The sequence below is a fragment of the Artemia franciscana genome, chromosome 11, assembly GCF_032884065.1.
Source record: "Artemia franciscana chromosome 11, ASM3288406v1, whole genome shotgun sequence".
NCBI classification, from domain to species: domain Eukaryota; kingdom Metazoa; phylum Arthropoda; class Branchiopoda; order Anostraca; family Artemiidae; genus Artemia; species Artemia franciscana.
Genome location: NC_088873.1, coordinates 43,158,409 through 43,167,745, shown reverse-complemented (window position 1 = coordinate 43,167,745; position 9,337 = coordinate 43,158,409).

Below are 9,337 nucleotides of genomic sequence, written 5' to 3'. Positions count from 1 at the left end.
CAAAAATAATAAAGAAGGTAGATAATTTCATTAAACCCATCTATAAACAAGAGCTAATAGCTCATATGGCACTTGTGACGAGGCAAGAAGAGCTAAGAGCCAAGATCTCATATGGTATGAGCTCTAAGAAAATTCTAAGAATCAACAGATTGATTTCAGAAAAGGAAAATCAGAGGCTTAATGCCGGTCAGGATTTAAAATAAGAGCTTTGAGTCAAGATATCCTTCTAAATATCAAATTCATTAAGATTCGATCACCCACTCATAAGTTATAAATACCTAATTTTTTCTAATTTTTTCTCTCCCTTTAGCCCCCCAGATGGTCGAATCTGGGAAAACGATTTTATCAAGTCAATTTGTGCAGCTCCCTGACACGCCTACCAATTTTCATCGTCCTAGCACGTCCAGAAGTACCAAACTCGACAAATCAATGAACCCCTCCCCCCAACTCCCACGAAGAGAGCGAATCCAGAACAGTTCCGTCAATCACGTATCAAGGACATTTGCTTATTCTATCCATCAGGCTTCATCCCGATTTCTCCACTCCAAGTGTTTTCCAAGATTTCCCCCTCCAACTCCCCCCAATGTCAAAAAATCTTGTCGGGATTTGAAAAAAGAGCTCTGAGACGTGGATTCCTTCTAAATATCAAATTTCATTAAGATCCGATCACCTATTCGTAAGATAAAAATACCCCAATTTTTACGTTTTCCAAGAATTCTTTTTCCCCCTCAAACTCCCCTCAATGTCACAGGATCTGGTCAGAATTTAAAATTAGAGCTTTAAAGCACAAGATCCTTCTAAATATCAAATTTCATTAAGATCTGGTCACCCTTTTGTAAGTTACAAATACCTGAATTTTCATATTTACCAGATCCAGATCGGTTATGTCAGTCACATATCTTAGACAGGTTTTTATTCTTCCCATTCAGTTTCATCCTGATTTCTCTGCTTTAAGTATTTTCTAAGATTTCCGGTCCCCCCCCCCCAACTGCCTCCCCCCCCCCCTGTGACGCTGGATCTGGTTGAAATTTAAAATGAGAAATCTGAGTTACGAGGTCCTTCTAAATATGAAGTTTCATGAAGATCCGATCGCTCCTTCGTAAATTAAAAATAAGTCATTTTTTTCTAATTTTTCAGAATTAGCCCCACCCCCCCACCCCCCGAATAGAGCGGATCCGTTCCAATTATTTAAATCCCTTATATAAGACTTTTGCTTATTTTTTCCACCAAGTTTCATTAAGATCCCTCCAATCTAAGCGTTTTCCATGATTTTAGGTTCCCCTGCCCCAAACTCCCCCCAATGTCACCAGATTCGGTCAGGATTTAAAATAAGAGCTTAGAGACACGATATCCTTTTAAATATCAAATTTCATTGAAATCTGATCACCCTTCCTAAGTTTAAAATACCTCATTTTTTCTAATTTTTCAGAATTAACCCCCCACTAACTACCCCAAAGAGAGCGGATTCGTTCCGGTTATGTCAATCATGTATCTAAGACTTGTACTTATTTTTCCCACCAAGTTTCATCCCGATCCCTCCACTATAAGTGTTTTCCAAGATTTTAGGTTTCCCCTCCCAACTCCCCCCCCCAGTCACCAGATCCAGTCGGGATTTAAAATAAGAGCTCTAAGACACGGTATCCTTCTAAATATCAAATTTCATTGAGATCCGATCATCCGTTCGTAAGTTAAAAACACCTCATTTTTTCTAATTTTTCATAATTACCCCCCCCCCCCCAACTACCCCAAAGAGAGCAGATCCATTCTGGTTATGTCAATCATATATCTAGGACTTGTGATTATTTTTCCCACCAAGTTTCATGCTGATCCCTCCACTCTAAGTTTTTTCCAAGATTTTAGGCTTCCCCCTCCCAACACCCCCCCCCCAAATGTCACCCGATCCAGTGGGTATTTAGAATAACAGCTCTGAGACACAATATCCTTCCAAACATCAAATTTCATTAAGATCTGATCAACCGTTCGTAAGTTAAAAATACTTCTATTTTTCTATTTTTTCCGAATTAACGGGCCCCCCACTCCCACCCAGATGGTCAAATCGGGATGTCAATGACAATCATGTATCTAGGACTTGTGATTATTTTTCCCACCAAGTTTCATCCCGATCCCTCCACTCTAAGTTTTTTCCAAGATTTTAGGCTTCCCCCTCCCAACTCCCCCCCCCCCCCAATGTCACCCAATCCAGTTGGGATTTAAAATAACAGCTCTGAGACACGATATCCTTCCAAACATCAAATTTCATTAAGATCTGATCAACCGTTCGTAAGTTAAAAATACTTCAATTTTTCTATTTTTTCCGAATTAACGGGCCCCCAACTCCCACCCAGATGGTCAAATCGGGATAACGACTATTTCTAATTTAATCTGGTCGGGTCCCTGATACGCCTGCCCAATTTCTTCGTCCTAGCTTACCTGGAAGTGCCTAAAGTAGACAAATCGAGACCGACAGACAGACAGACAGACATTTGCGATTGCTATATGTCACTTGGTTACCAAGTGCCCTAAAAAGACAATTATAACAAAATACAATTGAAAATGTTTGAAACACATTGTTCAAATGATAAATGATATCAATATTATTTTTCATTGCCAGAAATGAATTTGGTAAATGATTCAGTAACAGCAAAGACTTATAGAGAAGATCAATTATTCAATAAGTGAGCTCTGGCCCAACAAATACACGACACTTCTATTCCATTAGAATACAAGGTTTTATAACCTTCCCAAACAACTCAGCCTGAGGACGACAATAACTAAGACTAGTGTTAATGATACTAATAACGCTTTCATATTCCCACTTTCATCAGAAAGTAAGGCCAAATAATTAGTCAAGAGGTCAATACATGGGAGAGGGGGGAAAATGTAAGTTACAAAAATAGATTAATTATACGAAAATATAAGGAATTATAGAAATCACTTGAAAAGCTTGAGATTTTGGGGAGATGGGAGGAGCTACAGCCCGGAGGCCCACAAGCTCTCATGTCACACCTGAGTAAGATGAATATTAAAAAGAATTGACAAAAGTTATTGCTTTATATACTCTAGGTTGACAAAATGAATTATAATTTGACACTAGTAAACATTAAGGTCACAATGACTGACGAGGAAGACAAATCAGACGATGTAGTACCTATTTTTTTTCTTGACTTAGCTCAAGCACTAAGTAAAAAATGTTCTTTGTAAGGCTGATGAACAGTCTTTTATCTACGAGAACGCCAGAAAAATCAGATAAGAAAGGCAAATTTAATAATTGTAATAATTAATTTAATCGTGAGTATAAAAAAATCATATGAAGGCTCTTTAAAATTCTAAAGATGCAAACTCTCCCATAAAGGAAGAAAAACGTGATATGAGCATGAAAAAAAACATGACTGTAGTCTTCCCCCTCCCTTGGTAAGCCAATGCAAGGAGCCAATATTTAAAGCTGAATCTCTCCCGGTATTGGAGGAAGTAAAAATAAAACCTTGCTATTCACACAGACAACCTGCAGAGCATCCTCTATGAGGCAACCATCCAGGGACTCGAGGCAGTTGTTGACCAGGATTGGGAAGAAGCGGAGTGGATGTTAAACAGGAATACCATCCAAACACAATGAATCTCTGTAACAGTTCACATAGAGATGTATCCTTCTATTATACATGAAAATCAATGACAAAAGGCTCTAGATAGCTCAATCACATATACAGCGACCGTCATCAGCCGATTTGTTCTTTCTTCGTCATGAAAAGGAAGTGTGGTCTTCAAAAATACATAAAACATAGTATAGCTACACCAGGAGCAACACGTCTTTAAGGGGCCATTCTACCACATATTGCTGGTAATTCAAATTAAGGCAGCACAAAATGGATTCATGGCAATTATCTATGAAAAGATCTGACTAAGTTAGTGTTAGTTAAAAAGTAACATGTTATTAAAGCACTTGTAAGGGTGGAAAATTACCCCCTTTCCCTCCCAAATGTGGAGGTTTGGTGCTTACCATCTTTTAGATTCCATGATCCATCAAAATTATGTTGAAGTGGCCGAAAAACACATCCATCTTTAGTGCCTTCACATCCCAGCTGACTATTCTCCGTTTTACCCCAACAAAACATTGCAGTCAGCAATCAAGTCTGAAACAAAAAGAAAAAGAAAAGATTGAAGGATTAAGAAAGGGAAAAAATGGCCTCTGTCTTGAAAAATCTTTACTGTTTCCTCCTCTATATGCCACTAATATCCTACTTAATATTGAATGCTTCAATAACTTGAACATAAACTGAATTTAGTTTGAATACTACAATTTGGATGATTTGAGTTCATTTATATTTTGAAATTAGATCAAATTATAAATTTTTTTTCTTTCTTTCTTGCACTAAAGAAAAAATATGTTTATATATATATATATATATATATATATATATATATATATATATATATATATATATATATATATATATATGGCAAACCTGAGCCCCAATGGTATAAAATCGGTAATTTTACAAAAATATTTACTCTTTCACAGTACCTTAGAGCCTAGATGAGTACTTTTTCTACAAACAAAGGCCTAACAATGAAACTTCGAAGATATGATTTAAAAGTGGCAAAAAAGTGAAAATACAATGATGATTCTTTGGGAAAACTTAGTCATATTCAATAAAAATCTGTCAAACTTATTCATTTACTCTAAATAACGATGAAGAAATTTTGTCAATATTTTTGTTATTGATAACAATATTAATAAGAATGTACAAACATTGAAAATATTAGAAAATTCGATTTGCAAGTTAAATGTTGCAAAGGAATCATATTTCATATTTCACTATAATTTTCAAATGAAAAAAAGTTCCTGCAAAACAAAGCCTTGTGAAAACTTGTTTTTTTTTTCCTATAAAGCAGAAAAACTTCGAAATTGTACCCATGATGAAAAAATTTTCATAGGGCATCCAAGGGATTTTGACTTTTTTTCTGATCAAAAGAAAACTTTTCACAAGACTGGAAATGTGAATTTTATTTACCCTCGTTCCTCCAACAATTCCCAGTTTTCTAAAAAAAAAAACTCAAAAAGCACCTTCTATATCACATTTCTTTAAATACATCAGTATTTTTCAGTGTTCTTATATATTATTGGTTTACACCCATACCACACTTTTGCAAAAGAAATCACATTATTCTTTCAGCAACTGTCATAAATAGAAGCAAAATTGCCCTGGCTTGAAAATTTGATTAATTCTTATTTGGTCCTGTGTAAAATTTTAAGCAAGAAAAAAGAATAAATAGTTAAAATCTGCCAGATTAGTTCTCTAATGAAATTTTAAGCCAGTAAAGATTTTTTCTTTTTTTAGTTACAGAATTTTTTTCCAAGCAATACCTCAATTTTCTCATGGTTGAAGTCATTCATACACAATTATTTATTTAGACATTAGAAATATTCCAGGGAAATTAATTTATTAATGATTGAGACTGTCACATATGTTTTTACAAAATCTGGTCATTTACATCTACTCCTATTCCTTGGAACACATTTAATCATGTGAAACAATACAATATCCCAAAGGAAACTTAATTTCTCAGGGATCTTAATTTTACAAATAGTTCAAGTATCTTTGGTAAGAGTATTTTGATGAATGAATATTTTGACAGTATAGAAAAATAACACTAAAATTGAGAAAGTTTTCCATGTTTTCAAGAAAAATAGTCTAAGGGTAGATTTGGGTACTTTTTTGAGCAATTGTATATTATGGTCCTCACATCAGAAGAGACTTCATAAACACCCATATTTCATCCACAAATTATTTTGGTCTTGTGACATGGAATGGATAATTGTAGAAAATATAGAGATCATTTGATCACAAATTCTATCATAAAATGGCATTTCAAGTGCCAAAAATAATAAGAGGGCGTCTAGCCATGCTTTCAAGACCTATTGTATACCACGCACGTTTAAAGTCCCAAAAGTTGTTTGAATAGAATTTCATATAAGCTACTCATTTCAACAAAAATAATATTACACAAAAATCAAACATGGCATCTTATAGTTATTCATAACAAACCTTATAGCTAAGATTTGTATCACCTTATTACTATTCACAGCGAAAATTGCGCTTTTCTTATTATCTCCAAACCAGTATATCATAGGAGAGAAATAGGATAAGAAACAAATATACCATTTCTATTCAGCATTCTTTCAAAATTCATAGAAAAATTATAGGCCTACACTCAGTAATCATAAAACAAAATAAGGAACATAAAATAAGGAATATAATGGCAGCCTAGGTCTACAACTTTCAATTGCTTTGAAAGTTTACTTCAAAACTGAACAGCCACTACAGATTTACCCTGGAAATTCTTTTGTGTGAAAGTATTCCATCAGGGTAGTTGATTCATGACAAACCTTGTCAAATGCTTTGGACAGATAAAGAAGAATCATGTCAACAGGAAGACCCTTATCAAGCAGTAGTCACTAATTTATATGTTTGGATGAGGTTAGTGTCCACAGATCTGAATCCATGTTGTGATGTGGAAAGGATGTTATTGAACTCAAGATGTTCAATTTGAGCTTTGTTGACAAATCTCTCAAGCACCTTAACAACTGAAGAAGTGATGCTTATAGGATGATAATTTTCTGCAGAGTCTCATTGTCCCTTTTTATGGATTGGGGCTATATAAGAGGTTTTCCAATCATGCGGTAGTTCCCCATTTTGAAGAGATAACCCGAGCAGCATGCACAGGGGAGAACTGAGAGCTTTACAACACTCATTACAATGATGTGGATGTACTATCCACATGTTACATCCACATCATAGTAGGATGTGGATCCTACAATGAAGTAGGATCCACAAATATTAATAAATAAGTCAAAGGGTCTGGTCCCTTTGACTTTGTTACATCAAGTGTTTCCAAGCTCTAGATTTCACTTAGAAACACTTAATGAGGAAGGGAATTGTTTTAGGCTGTTTTCTAAAAAAACCCTTAAGTGTTTCTTTTCCAGAGCAAGGAGTTTTTTTTTAATTTAACCAAGAGTTATTGATGTCACTGGTGATAAGTATTGGCCAGTTTACAGATGAAAGTTCCTGCTGTATTGCCTCATAGTTGGTGAAAGTCTGAGGACAAAATTTAGGTTGAGGACAACTATTTAGAGACAACACAGACAGAACAACTAGGTGGTTGCTACTAGCAATTGGCAGTAAATAATCATTACAAATGAGGGAATCAGGATCCCACCTTCTCTCCCTGAAGAGCCTTACAATATTGAGCTGGATACATGGACCAGAGCCAAAATACTGAAAGCAATCAAGACCCTAAAAAACTACAAAGCCCCAGGTGAAGACAACCTCCCCCCAGAACTATACAAACAATGAACTGAGATCACTACTGAACAGCTCCATGGCATTCTCAAAGGAGTGTGGAGGACCAACTCTTTTCCAAAAGATTGGAAGACATCAGTCATCCTCCCTTTCTATAAAAAAGGAGATAAAACTGAATGCAAAAATTACCGCAGAATAAGTCTCATAGACATTGCAGTCAAAATATCTGGAATCATACTCTTGAACCACTTCAAAGAGGCAAGGGAGGAAAAAACTTGAGAAAATCAAGCCAGCTTTTGACCAGGTAGATACTGTACTGATAAAATCTTTGCCTTTCACCTCATTATCAAGCAGTTTGAAAGGTACAACCTACCCCTGATCTTGATGTTCCTGGACTTCATTGCTGCCTTTGACTCTGTCACTTGCAAAAAACTTTGGAAGCTCCTAGAGAATGACAGAATGCTGCTGAAGTTTGTTGAACTGATGAAGGCATACTATGATGCATCAGTGAGCCCAGTTGGAGTCTATGGCAAAGAATTCCTGGTTGAGTTTGAAGTAAAACAAGACTGTGTCCTCTCTCCAACTCTGTTCAATTACTGCATCAATTGGGTGCTTGAAAATGCTCTGTCATCTTATCCAGGAGCACAGATTGGACAGAATCTCTTGCTGACTGACCTCAACTATGCATATGATGATGACTTTGATAGACACACCCAAGTTACAATTTTTTATTAGCAATGAAGATATCAAGCATACACTTTCAATCAAAGATATATCAACCATAAAAGGATTTACAACACTAACTTGGATACTGTCTCTTACATAAACACCAACTCTTCTTTGACAATTTGGGTGCTCTAAGTTGCTAAATAGTTGATATCCCCAGATCTGTAGGGATGTTTCAGTAGCTGCAAATAGACTATTTTTAGTAACAGTTCAACAAAACCAACAACATCTGCAGCTTCTTCCTTAAGAAACACTCTGAATCAAAGAAACATTTTTGTCAGACAGTCAACATTGCTTGAAAGAATGCAGAAAATATTTCCAGAAAGGGGCTTTTGACACACAAAATGTGGCTGTTGAGACTCAGGGGTAACTCAAGATATGGCACTTAAAAACTTGAATCTGCTGAACTCTGACATGACATGAACATTATTAGATAGAACATTTGAATTATCATCAGCAGAACAAAAAAAAAAATTAGATGAACATGAGAAATGTTTGGAGAAGGATTGGATGAAGCTTCACAAGGAATATCAACTGATGGTTTATCAAAACAACCAATAAAACCAGGCAATGGAGAAACAAAACTATTTACATGGAGAGACAATGATGTAACTAGGTTTCCATTGCAGATTGGTTTAGAGGGGGCTGGGGCTTCCCAACAGCAATGAGCAGCCTCCTATTTTGCAACAATTTGGCCCTTGAAGATCATGGGGTTAGGCTCACTTGAGCTTGTTCTTCTTTTCAGCTCTTCAGCTATGGCCTTTCTCCTGTTTTGGATGCATCACCACTAAATTGTATATCCTTGTAGAGCTCACAGGAGCAGTTGATGGTTAACCTTTAGATGTCCAAACTTGGGACAGTAAAAAGGACAAAAGAGCATGTAGATGGCAGAGTTATTAGGGATTGGAAGTCTTCTCATATTATTGATGTGAACGTCTCTGAGCTCGTTCTGTGAACGTCTCTACTTTTGATCAAGATAAAACTTGTAAATTACTGTAATATGTAAATAATTGAGTATACAGCTCAAGATAAAAACCCAGCCAGGTCACTGGGTTGTTGAGACTCCATGCCTCTCCCTTTCTTTGGAAAAGAGGAGATGGATCTCACTATCAAGATTCTGGGTAAGATCATCTTTGATACTTGTTATCTCTTGAGGAACTGCTGTCTGGACTTTGGAACACATTTCAAAGAGCAAGCCTTTTTCAGACACCCAGGTTTCTAGTGCTGATGCTTGTGATTTTATTTCAACTATAGTTTGTGACATCTCAGCTTTTAGAGACGTTTCCAAGTATTTTAAAGATGAATGAAGAATT